The sequence below is a fragment of the Varanus komodoensis genome, unplaced genomic scaffold, assembly GCF_004798865.1.
Source record: "Varanus komodoensis strain SLA01 unplaced genomic scaffold, ASM479886v1 scaffold10, whole genome shotgun sequence".
Classification (NCBI taxonomy): domain Eukaryota; kingdom Metazoa; phylum Chordata; class Lepidosauria; order Squamata; family Varanidae; genus Varanus; species Varanus komodoensis.
Window position 1 is genome coordinate 10,784,860 of NW_025335269.1, and position 12,063 is coordinate 10,796,922.

Below are 12,063 nucleotides of genomic sequence, written 5' to 3' on the forward strand. Positions count from 1 at the left end.
TGATACCTTTTTAATGCATCAGAATGTGATCCACCAATGTCATGGCCTTGCTTGCTTTATATCCAAGGTCTGATTTTTGCAGTGTGGAATGAAGTGGTGAAACCTATACATGTTATGTCAGAGTTCACATCCTGTGTGGACTTTTCATGAATAATTAGGGGTTGTTTCTTCTGATGCTTTTTGTGTGTGCCCCTGCAGATATATTTTTGTACTAAATATAATACAGGCAACCCTGAGTATCCTCTGAGGACTGAAAAGCAGCATATCATTTATTTATTTTCAACCAGGATTGTGAAGAAGAATGCCCCAGTGGCTTGTGTCCATGGAGCGTGCCAGCAGCTCACACTCGGGGAGAGAGTTTTGGTGCATTTGAAGGCTGTAGATGCGTGATGCATTCAAACGTTGGAGTTGTGTGATGACAGAGAAACTTGTTTGAATCAACTGGGGTTCTACTGGGGATCCACACCATATAACATATACCAAAGTAGAAATCTTCTACTTTTATTTTATTTTATCAGAAGTAACAAAACAGTTGCGCAGAGCAGGGAATAAAACTGTACCGAACACAACAGAACAGTAAGTGTATACAGGAATGCCTATATATGCAAGAAGTCATTTGCATATAAACAACTTATTGGACAAAACTCTCAACCAATCTCAGTTGGTTCCTGCTTGCTTGCTAAAACTACATGTCTGTATTAAAGAAACAACTCAGCTATCTCATCCCTACTAACTTGAGTTACATTTTTATTTTTGTTTCTCTTCATCTTTTTATTTTCCTCCTTTACTAAATTAACACCTTATGCCTTGATGCAGATAGTGAGATTGTGCTTCTGATGCTACCATGGTTATTGGCAGTTTCAAGGCTAGGCATAAGTGGGCAAATCCACCACCGCCCTGATTTCCTCCTCTTCCTCTCTGCAACCTGCTTCATCCAGCACTCTCTGTAGCCCAGACCATGGTGGGGCTGCAAAGAAGAGGCAGTACTTGCTCACTGTCAAGCAAGTCAGTGGTAACAGTGATACGTAATCCAGAGTTTACTATACATAATATGCTGCCAGCCATTATACAGTTCCACATTAAATGTCTTGCATTTGGACCCTTGGCCTTAGCTCACCAGTACAAAAAAATCTGCAGTTCTAAAAGTTACATATTTCTTAGAGTCACTCACAATTTTTTTTTTAAAGATTGGACAGGGAGCAATAGCAGCAATAGGATAGAGGGAAGGGCTCCACTGAGGGTGTCTTGCCCCAGGGCCCTGAGGTGCCTAGAACTGGTACACTTTATTAGCCATACCCCCCCCCCCCCAGTGTCCGTGGGGTCAGTATCAGCATAAAAAGGGGTTACAGATATACAAATAAAAATAGAGCAGCTCCCTGGGAGCAACATCCCTGATTGACCAAGCATTCCGCTACTGCAAAATACTTCTAGGTTTTGTTTGGGGATTGAGACTGATTACCATCTGGGCTGATTTCTTATTTTTGGCTGTTTGATCATTTTATTGGTGTGGAATATTATTGTGTATGCCTTCTTGGGAAGGCTGTGTGCTCTTAAAGCTGCATAGAAATATATTAAATGAACCAGTAGATGTGTGTAGACCTCTTTCAAACTGAGCAGAAATGTGGGACTGCTGAATGGTATGGCCAGTAAGTGGAATTTGTGAACACAATGTACCCCTCCCCCATCACAAGTCCATTGATTGCATGAGGGCATTTGTATTGTCATCAATTAGCATTTCATTGTGTGGGATGAAGGCTCTGTCCTGACATTTCAAATGAGATATCTTTTCAAATGCTGCTCTAAGTATGAACATTCACAATAATCACTTTAGCCTTCAATTTGGCTTGCTTTGTGGATTTCTGGGAAGTTATGCTGTTCATTACAACTTGCACGGGAACAGGTTCCCTTTGTAGGTTTCCTTTGCAAAAAGAACCCCCTCTGTTGCCAGTAAATAAATGACTGAACTTGTATACATAGTTAATTTATTGGGTAGGCCAAGAAGCATATATCAATCCATGGTTCTCAGCTTTTCAGTGATTGAGTGAAAGCACCTGCCAAGATTTGTGATTCCTTTTCTTGGCCTTGTAAAAGGCTGCAAATTATTTCCATTAGCTATCATATGGTATTAAGTTCCTGTCAGGTCTTTTAAGAAAATCCCGAGAGCTGGAATTTCAATGTGCTTTGTTTTCCTTTAGACATTCTCCCCAAGTTCATTTAGCCATCGGTTTTTCTCCCTGTACTTGCACTGATCGTCAACCATCAGCAGATAGAAAGTTTGTGAGCATTCCATGATATCCCAGTGACTCAACCAATGGCTGTGGAGAGTTATAACAGACACCCCATATATGTGTATGTGTGCATTTATGGTACTTATGCCTTTTTGTGAGCTACATGTGATATAAGTAATCTAATTGCAAATCCACTTCTATCATGTATACAAATTAGAAAATATAAGCATAACTCCACATCTTATACTTTTGCCCATGGACAAGTATTTTGGGAACATCCTTGTACATTAAGAAGCCCCCTGATGCCAGCTGCCAGTCATATGCACAGTTAACTTAGAAATAATTTCCACTAAAAACAAATAAGAACTATTTTCTAGTGAATGTGGTTAGGCCATAACTGTTATTGTTAATTTAGGATGTATACTACATGTATTAGACTTTGTTTATTAAGTAGTGGTCCGTGTCTCATTACATACTTCCACGTTTCATTAAATCTGAGGAAAAATTTCCCCATGGAACAATATTGTTAATATTCCCATTGGCTTTGCAAATGTGCAGAAAAGACCCAAGGTTGGAGTTTCTTTTGGAAAGGTTAATTAAGTCCGAAAGAAAGATATTATGTGGTAATTAAATAGTAATGAGTAAGGAGTCAGGTATGAATGCAGGGTGTGACATGGTACCAAATGGCAAGGCTGAAAATACCTACAAATTTAGTATTTTATTACCTTTTCTATAATAAAATTACCCCTGGGTGTCCAGAGTAATTTTTATTCTTTCTCAACTTGCATCTGACAGAAAGGGAATTGAGTGGTCAGCACTCTGCCATACATATATGAAATCATAATACATCTCTAGAGGAGTTCAAGGAACTTTAATAACATTCCTGACATATTTAAGAGAACTTTCATCAAAATTGCCATGGCTCTCAAGCTGGCTAGTGCCTTGTTCCAAATCATACTGGAATGTGCTGCTTAAATGCAAGTGCATTGAGGAGAGATGCCTTGTGATTTCACCCTGTGAAAAAATTCACATGAAATTACAGCATTGCGTTTACTGACCTTCTTAAGAGTCTCCATAGTATTTCCTTCATAGACTTTGATGCTTTGGGATTTAATATTTCAGCATTTTGTGAATATATCTGGCACAAGCTTAGCAAAGAGAAAATGGTTAATCTGATGTGGGTTTCCTTTTTCCCACATCAAGGGTGTAAATCAGCTCTGGCTTGGCACACTGCCTAGTGCCCACGAATCATATTTCATTCTGCCTGGAACTGCTGAAGTCTCAATGATATAATCATTAGCATATTTGAAACATGGAACGTGGGCTCAGACAGCTTCCAATAAGACTTAGCAATTAAGTCATGCTTCTAGTTTTTAGCTGGTCAAAGTTTGCCCTAACATTTACCTTAATTTTGCTTCCAAATTATAACTTTAAGGATACCTTGAAATGTATCAACAAAGGATAGGCCTTCCAATGAATCAGGCAGTTTGAAAGGAGAGTCTCTTTCGCTATACTTTATATGAAGGAGAAAGTGAGATCCTGGGAAGTCCTGCTGGAGGAGTGTAGTGTGCATAGTGGAGCAAGTTTGTATTACACATGTGCAGCCGTACCATCAAGTTACAAGATGTGAAAGCAAATATATTTTTTTTATGAATGGAATACATATAAGAGAGTTTTGTGGAAAAATCAATGCTTTATAGGAAGAAAAGTGTTTTCAAAGATTTATAGAAAACAACATGATCCTGTAAACTCGCACTAACATAAGAGTATATGGTATAAATCATAAATTTTTCTTAATTATTTCCTATGGACTCTGTTGCAGAGTTAAAGTTTTGGGCAGTCTGCGTCTTCAAGACCAGATGGAATCTTTAACCCAGGATATCAAACCTCTTTCTGCCCGAGGGCTAACTTCCCTTTTGGAGAAGCTCTCAGCTGCATTCCTGTGACAGGCAGAATTAAGGACACAGAGGGACAGGGGCAAAGACAGAAGGGGTAGGGCTAAATTACTAGCATATGTTAGCTCAGAGCTCTTACTGCCAGCAACTTAGGACAGTCATTTCAGTCTTTTTGAATGAGATTTTAAAAATCATACAAAAGACTAGAAATCACCACAAGATCAGTAATCAAGAAAAAGGAACTTGGATTAGGGAAAGATGGCAGGGCCATCTGGCCAACCCCCGGGAGGCCAAACTGAAGCCCCAAGAGGGCCATATTTGGCCCCCCGGGGCTGCTTTTCAACACTCCTGCTTTCACAACTGCATTCAATGAGAATTTATTCCTGAGCAAATGTGAATAGAATCAGGTTTCAAAAAGCTTAGAATTCAACTCCTTAATCAAAGCAAGATGGAGACCTTTTATCAAAGGGACAAAAGCCATATACCAAGTGTGTACCATGGGACTGGTATTGTACAAGTTTTGATGGAATACTTCTTAATACAGGGAGAGCTATTTCTACATTTAAAATCTCTGGTCAACATAAAAGCCGGCTGTTACTTGTTTCCCACATCCTTGGATGTCTAAGGGTGGCAGCCAGGAAGGTATGCTAAATAGAAATGGCTGATGCTTTTTCTTTTACACAGACTCACTCCTATTGCATCCAAATGGCTATAGTCACTCCTAACTCCTTCCTCAGCATTTTCCAAATGTAGAATTAAAATGAATACATAGTCTCATAAATATACATACATATATATATATATATAGAGAGAGAGAGAGAGTATTTAATCATGAAATATCTTAAAATAATTAGGTGTTGGGGTGTTTGTATGTTTAAAGAATTAACACATGTTAGGCATTTTGAACTAAATATTAATAGTATAATTGATTCAAATATAACACATGGATAAACATTGCCATGGTATTCAGTGTTATGTAAGCAGTGCATCTATCAAGCAAAGTAATCCAGCTTGCCAGGTGCCCAATGTGGTTTCTTTATACTACATTCATCCCCAAGGTAAGAAACTAACAACAGAAGGTTTGCATTGACAAAGCTGTGCTGGGAGGTTTTCCGAATACTGATGTAACATCACAGAAACGTGGGCAACCTGTTAATAATAAATTACAAGACAAGACCTGAACAGTAAGTACAACCTGCTAACTGTCAGAGGTGTGCAACAGTGAGCAGGAACCAGGCAAAATATTCTGCTTCAGAAAATACCAAGACTGAACCTGTTTTGTCATATATAATCCATAACTTCATATTATACGTGTAAGGTCACATACCAATATCAAGGCAATAGAACTAGGAATGAAAAATAACAGTTGCCTGGCTTCTTGGAAATATTCTTGAAAGTATGATGCATGATTCCATATGAGTGATTCTTCCTATAAGAGAAAGAAGCAGACTTGTTCTCCAGTGTTCTTATAAATCACAGGATCACCCATGACATGGTACCATCCATTTCCCAATGGTGGGTTTTCCAGTCAATATGGACAGGACACTTAAGGCTTAATTTATATGTTACAGTAAATGACATGGCCAGTGATTTCATGTGCTCTATCCACCACTCCATAAATGGGGAAAGAAAAGCTGTTCCAGTATTTACAAGTATTAGGCCCCGCCACTGTGGACCCTGCGGTTTACAGCCAGAATCTGGTTCAGGCTTAGAGGAGATGATTGGGAACCCAGATGAGAATCATGGGAAGCTTGGCGCTGTGAGTCTGACTTCCTGGAAAGCACATGGTGGCATTCCTCTTCCATGCAAATCATTTGTAGCCTTTGTTTGTGCTGCCCATGATGCAAAAGAAAGTTGCTGTTTGCGCAACTGGAGTTCCACAAGTGTGCACAGACTTCCTTTCAATCCAGCTTGCTTTCTAAGACAGGGCTCAGCAGGAGAGAAAGTCCACTAAAGGAAAAGCGATGGATTCCATGGAGATTGATCGCAACACTACCATAGCAGCGCCTTTCTTGGAACTGGAATATGTATTGAGCATTTCCAGTCTGTGGGCCACTGTTTTGTTTTCCATATTTTATGGCATAATCTTGTTAGGATTTGGACCAACTCTCTGGTACTTGGAATAGTTCTATTGGTATCCTGGCTATTCTGGGTATTTTACTTCTTCCAAGTTCTTTCAGAGCAGCCTTGCCTTCATGTTCTAATACTGCAGGCTTTTCCTCATAGGATTCTTCTTCAAAGGAATCTTTCATCTTTTTATCTCTTCTTTATAGGTCTTCCTAACATTGTTTCCACCTTCTCTTTATTTTCTCCTGGTCAGGATAATATGTTACCCTGTTGGTCTTTCAGTGTTTGTTATCTAGCTTTGAATGTCCCTTTGATTTCTTGACTCTTCCAGAAGAGGTCTCTTGCTTTTCCTCTTTTGCTGTTCTATTTCTTTGCTCTGGCCTTTGTAATTGCACTTTTTGTCTCTTTATGATTGCCACTGAAAAGTTGTTTTCAGGATACTTTCCCTATTTCTGTCACCTTTTGCTTTCACTTCTTTCTTGTCCTTAGCAGTATTTTTTCTGTCATCCATCTAGGCTTTTTCTTTTGGCATTCTTCCCTAGTAAAGTCTTTGGTTTCAGTCCACAGTTCTTCTAGTTCATGGTCAATTGAATTCAATAATAGAAATCTGTCTGTGTGGACATTTAATTCCTCAGGGATGTTATTTAAGTTGTACTTGGGCACTATGATTCTGTTAGTTATTGTTTTCAGCTTTACTCTGATTTTTGATAGTAATAGTTTATGGTCTCTAATAGAATTCTCTAACAGAATCTGCTCCAAGTCTTGTTTGGCAGCAAGTGTATAGTTTCTCCATCTCCTATGATTATGCAGTCTTCTTGATTTCTGCATTGACCATCTGAGGAAGCCCATGCACGGAGTCATCTGAGCCGTTGCATGAAGCATGTATTTGCAAAAAAACAGATTGCTGGCATCCCAGAATTCGACAAAGCTGCTTTCCTTCTGACCCCTGTGCCAAATTCTTCCACAACATTCAATTCTGCTATGTTCCCTACTTTTGTAGCCCAGTCAGGTATGATTATCAGCATACCTTGTGTCATCAATTTCTTCTTGGACACCTGCAGAAAAGTTTTCAGATTCTTCTTTAGCGTCTGTTGTTAGAGCATAGACTTGGATGATGGCTATATTGATAGATTTTCTGAGATTCTGATAGATGTGATTTACTATCGCTTTTTCAGTTTGGATTGTTTCATCAAATTGTTTTCAAGGTAAGAATATTTAGAAGTGATTTACCATTGCTTTCTTCCACACAGTAGGAATCAGAAGTAGCATGAATGACACTGCCATTATCTGTGAAACATCTCCTGCTGGGCTTGCCTTCAACTACTGTTGGTGTCTAGTAGCTGCCCTTTGGGAGCTTCTCCACCCCCATCACCCTTAGACATATTTATTCTGCTCTTGTAACCATTGCTCCTGAAGAGGGTGGATGCATCGTAGTTTGATGTCCTCACTTCGACCACTCTGCCTTGTATGACCCTGCTAGAGCCTAGTGAGAGTCTGGCCTCCTGGTTGCTTTGCTCTTGACTTTTCCGACACTCAAACACCCTCACCATGTTAAGCTGTGCATTCAGCAAAGGGAAAAGAAGCATTAGTGTGTTACAATTCCAGCAATTATTTGGCATAGACAAACCCGTACTGAAGAGACATGTTTACATCCAGTTGACAGAACAGTTTTTGCTGAATGATGTATAACCTGAGATCCATAAATGCAAAGGTGATGATCTATTGATTAAGCCAAATGGGACTTTCCCTATTTTATTCCCGTTTAAGATCCTGTTTCATATTTATTCACCAGCAATTCATAGTTGTAAACATGGCTTATAGTTTGATATAAGTGATCACTCAAATAAACACTTCCAATAGCAAAAGAGAGGAAAGGTATAAAAGCTTGAGAGGCCAAACCTAGATTCTAACAAGCATTGCAATTGCACATATTACCACTGAGTCATAGCAAGCAAATTGTATTTAGCATGCAAAGCTAAGAATGACAAAACACATCTTCAACACCCACTAGTTGATCTACTAGTTGAACAACTTATCCAAGTTCACCTCAGAAGCAAATTCTTACTGGGTTCCTCCTTAGGATCAATTTAACATGAGAAAATGGATCAAAATATAACTTGTTATGATATTATATGCCATAAGTGATGATGACTGTAACTGTGGGGGGAATGTACCAAGAATCTAATGCCATTGATTTAGAGAGAGGATCCAGTCAAGAAGATTCCAAAACTGAAAAAGGTAGAAAATTCAAAAAAAAAGGTGAGGAAAAAGCAGCTCAATATTTATAAATAAAATCATCAAGTAGCTCTGTTGATATAAAGCAGGATTTGCAAAGTCATACTCATCTTTTTTCTTTGGAAGTTGCATTCTTCTTGCCTGGACTTTTAGGGAATCTTGTAGTGTTAGGACTCTGGCTTGCAAATTATTGCTGTGTACTCTGACTTTGTATGCATTCTAGCCTTGGAAATATCTCTTTAAGAAAGCAATTAGTTGATGGGCTCTGCCTGAGCCTGTTGATTTATTGGAGATTATAAAGTCTGCAGCTCTACTGTGACCTCTGGAAAAGTGAGAAGCACAATCTGATCAACTGCAATAAAGGCTTTCTTTATTGTCTGTGATCTGTATAAATTTGCCAGTGTGTGAGAAAGCTGAGCTTGACACAGGTGTCTCTGCATGAGGCTTTTAACCTCTGGGCTTCTCTTCCTGTGCCTTTCTATATGTTCCATTACAAGACAGAAGGCAGTGCTGAAATATACAAGGGTCTTGTTCTGGTTCATTTCTCAAAGTCCAAATATTTTTTTAAAAAAATAAAGAGAGTGATTGCAAAGAAAGAAAGAGGACGCAGGGAATGGCTAACTTGTAAACTGAGCGTGCCCAGTAAATGCCTTGTGTAGAGAAGCCCAGTATGTGATTTGACACATCACAGTAATGTATCTAGTATGCAAAATAAAGAACCACTAAGTTCATATAGAGCTAGTCCATAAATCCAGAGAAACTCAATGTGGACCTAATATATATGTAATTCTGGAGTGAAAATATTTAAAACCTCTCAGGATATTGTTATTGTTGCCTGTTAATGGCCTTATTCTCTTTTAATATAACTTCCATTCTATATATTATTTTAAAATGTACGACACCTAGAGAGCCCATGGGCTATGGGGCAGTATAAAATGTTATAAACAAATAAAAAAAGTTCTCATATTCTAATACTAATCACAGCAGAGGTACAGCGGATTCACAGTATTTCTTGGGGGGGGGCCCTTTTGGCTGAGATTTTTGCTTGATTTAATGATCTTCAGATGCTTGATTTTATGTTTCACATTCATTTTGGCAAGTTCCATTCCTTATCCCAGGTATCAGTTGGCACCATAATGTAAACATCTAATTGGAAACAGGGAAATGTTATTAATAACTATAAGACAACTAGGTGAATTTGCTTCTTATTTTGCCTTTTACAAAGTCTGTTTCTGGAATCAATTAAATGTTGTACACTGTGCGGTAGCGATGGCCACTCTGAAATGTTTATATGCCATAGGGATGCTCTAGTGTATCAACAAAGCAGACTATGTCTTTTAAAATACAACCTCTATTTCCTTCACATGTGTCACCTGTCAGCCATATGATAGCTCAGTTTAAGCCTATGTAACATCAACCCATGGGTAGTTTGAAACACGGGGTTGTTATGGGTGCAAACAGGGGAATGGGCATGCTGACTCCTGCAAACTTGCCACTTCTGTTTTGAAGCAGCTTTAAACGACAACCCAGAAATAGATTGTTTGATGTGACATTCAGGCTTGCTTAGGGTTAGATAATTCAGACTTTAACTCAACAATCTACAGCTGCTTTGTTGTTGGGTTAAAATTCTGTGTTTTTGTTTGTTGGTTGGTTTTGCTTTTTGTTTATGGTTTGCTTGTTTGTTTGCGGGGGATGTTGGCTCTCAGAAACCCAGAGTACCAGGTCTGGATATCATATCAGAGCTGATTGAAAGTGAGGAAAGCAGTCCTCCCATTCCCTTGCCTGGACCTCTACCAGTTCTTGGGTTAAACAACCCATAAATGTGAACCAGTTTAGTATGTACACATCAGACTACCAACAATTCTACTTCTTAGCCCTGGCCCTGAAGTGGTCACACACATCTTTGAACTGTGTTCCTTGTAATTGCAAAAGCAATAACTTCTCTCTTGCTTTCTCCCTTTCCTCCTTATTGATTCATTTTTGTTTTGTTTTGTTTTGTTTTGTTTCTGAAAAGGATGGCCTCACAGGTCCAATTCAGATATTACATTTTGGTAATCTTTTTTATAAACCACTCTGGGAATTTAAAGGGTGGTATAAAGGTACTTACATTAATTGGATAAATATAAATAGCACAGCTGCAGTGTTTAACTAGTTATTAAAAAGAAATCCTCTCATCAATCAAATAGGTACCTCTAACGAATTGGGACTGTGGGTTTTTGTTTTTGGGGTTTTTTATTTTTTGCTTTTTTTAATTACTCCTTAAAAAATAAGTGCAATAACACTGCCTTTCCCTTTGCACATGATATTCAGAACTTGATTAATGGAGAGTGAGGGCTTGTTCAATATTTGTGCCAGCCTAAAAACCATCACCAGCAGCAGCAATGGTGGGTTTATGGATCTATGGGTTTTGTTTTGTTTTGTTTTGTTTTTTGTTTTTTTGCATTTCTCAGATATAAGTAAAAACCAGTTTTGGTTTGAAATTTTAACAGGTCAGATAAATGTTTCCATTCTTACTTCCCAGTTTTACAGAGGTAATGCCATACTAATGGTTATCAAATTTGTTTTTCAAATCTGTTTTTTTATCCCTGTACACACAAGCAACATTCACATGCTCAGATGTAAGTCCCTCTGTACTTGCTCCCAGACAAGTGCAAAAATATTGCAATTAATAATCAATTAAAGTTCACATGATATGCACACTTTCCCAGGAATAGGTCCAATTGAATTCATTGGGGCTTACATCTGAGCAAACAGGCACATGTTTGCAGTTGGAGATTTTTTTTTAAATTTATGTGACAGCTTTAATTTTGGGCAAATGCAAGATTGCTCCCATGCAGTTGGGTGGTAGGAAGGTGCAGCCAAAATTGGCTCCCTGTCTGGCACCCCTAACTGTATGATACACACAGCCAGAAACACATTTGGCGGGTGCCCTAATCCCATTTTATTTGTGGAAACCCTGCACATGGTCAGCGTAATCAAGTGCAAAGTCACCTTCACGACTGACAGTGACCTCCTCCTTTGGCTTGAAAAAGAAGAGCATTGCAAGAATTTGCTGGGTAGGGGGAGCACAAAAGTAGCAGGTATAAAACTGCACCCTGACAAATGACAGAGCCAAAATCAATTAGAGAAGGGAGTTTTCCTTACATTGCCTAATTTATTACAAAGAGAGTGCCTGAAGTTGAAGCTGGTTGATGTTGTTTTTAAACCAACCATAAGGGTTTTTTCTAGCTGTGTTTACTGAAGATAAAGTATTGCCACAGACAGTTTTTCTTTCAACATTTCTTGTCTTCAGGATAAACATTTATTTATCCCATATGCTTTTATTTTTTGTAAGAGCCACTGTAATTTTAAGTTACCACTTCATTGTAAGTTGCAGCTCCCATTAAACTGATTATGCGCGTACTTCAAGGAAGGAACACTGTGGATGTTGATGAAGCCTTCCTGTTGAACAGTGGTTTTCAGAGTTTCTTCTAAGGAAACCTGCAGTTCCTTGGAAACCTCTGCTCTAAGGTATCTCTCCAAGTGCCACTTAGAAGTCTTTCCTACTGTTTCATGCTCCAGAATTATCAAGACAGAATACTCTGCCAGGTAGGGTATGCTTACACAGAAAGCATAATGCGGAAGTGCCAAATTCATGT

At 38.7% G+C, this 12,063-nt stretch overlaps 1 protein-coding gene across 3 annotated transcripts in view; it reads left to right on the forward strand.

Annotated features, from left to right (window-relative positions):
• Positions 1-12,063, forward strand: part of TPK1 (thiamin pyrophosphokinase 1) — a 289,313-nt gene that overhangs the window by 125,152 nt on the left and 152,098 nt on the right. The gene's annotated exons all lie outside the window — the stretch shown is intronic.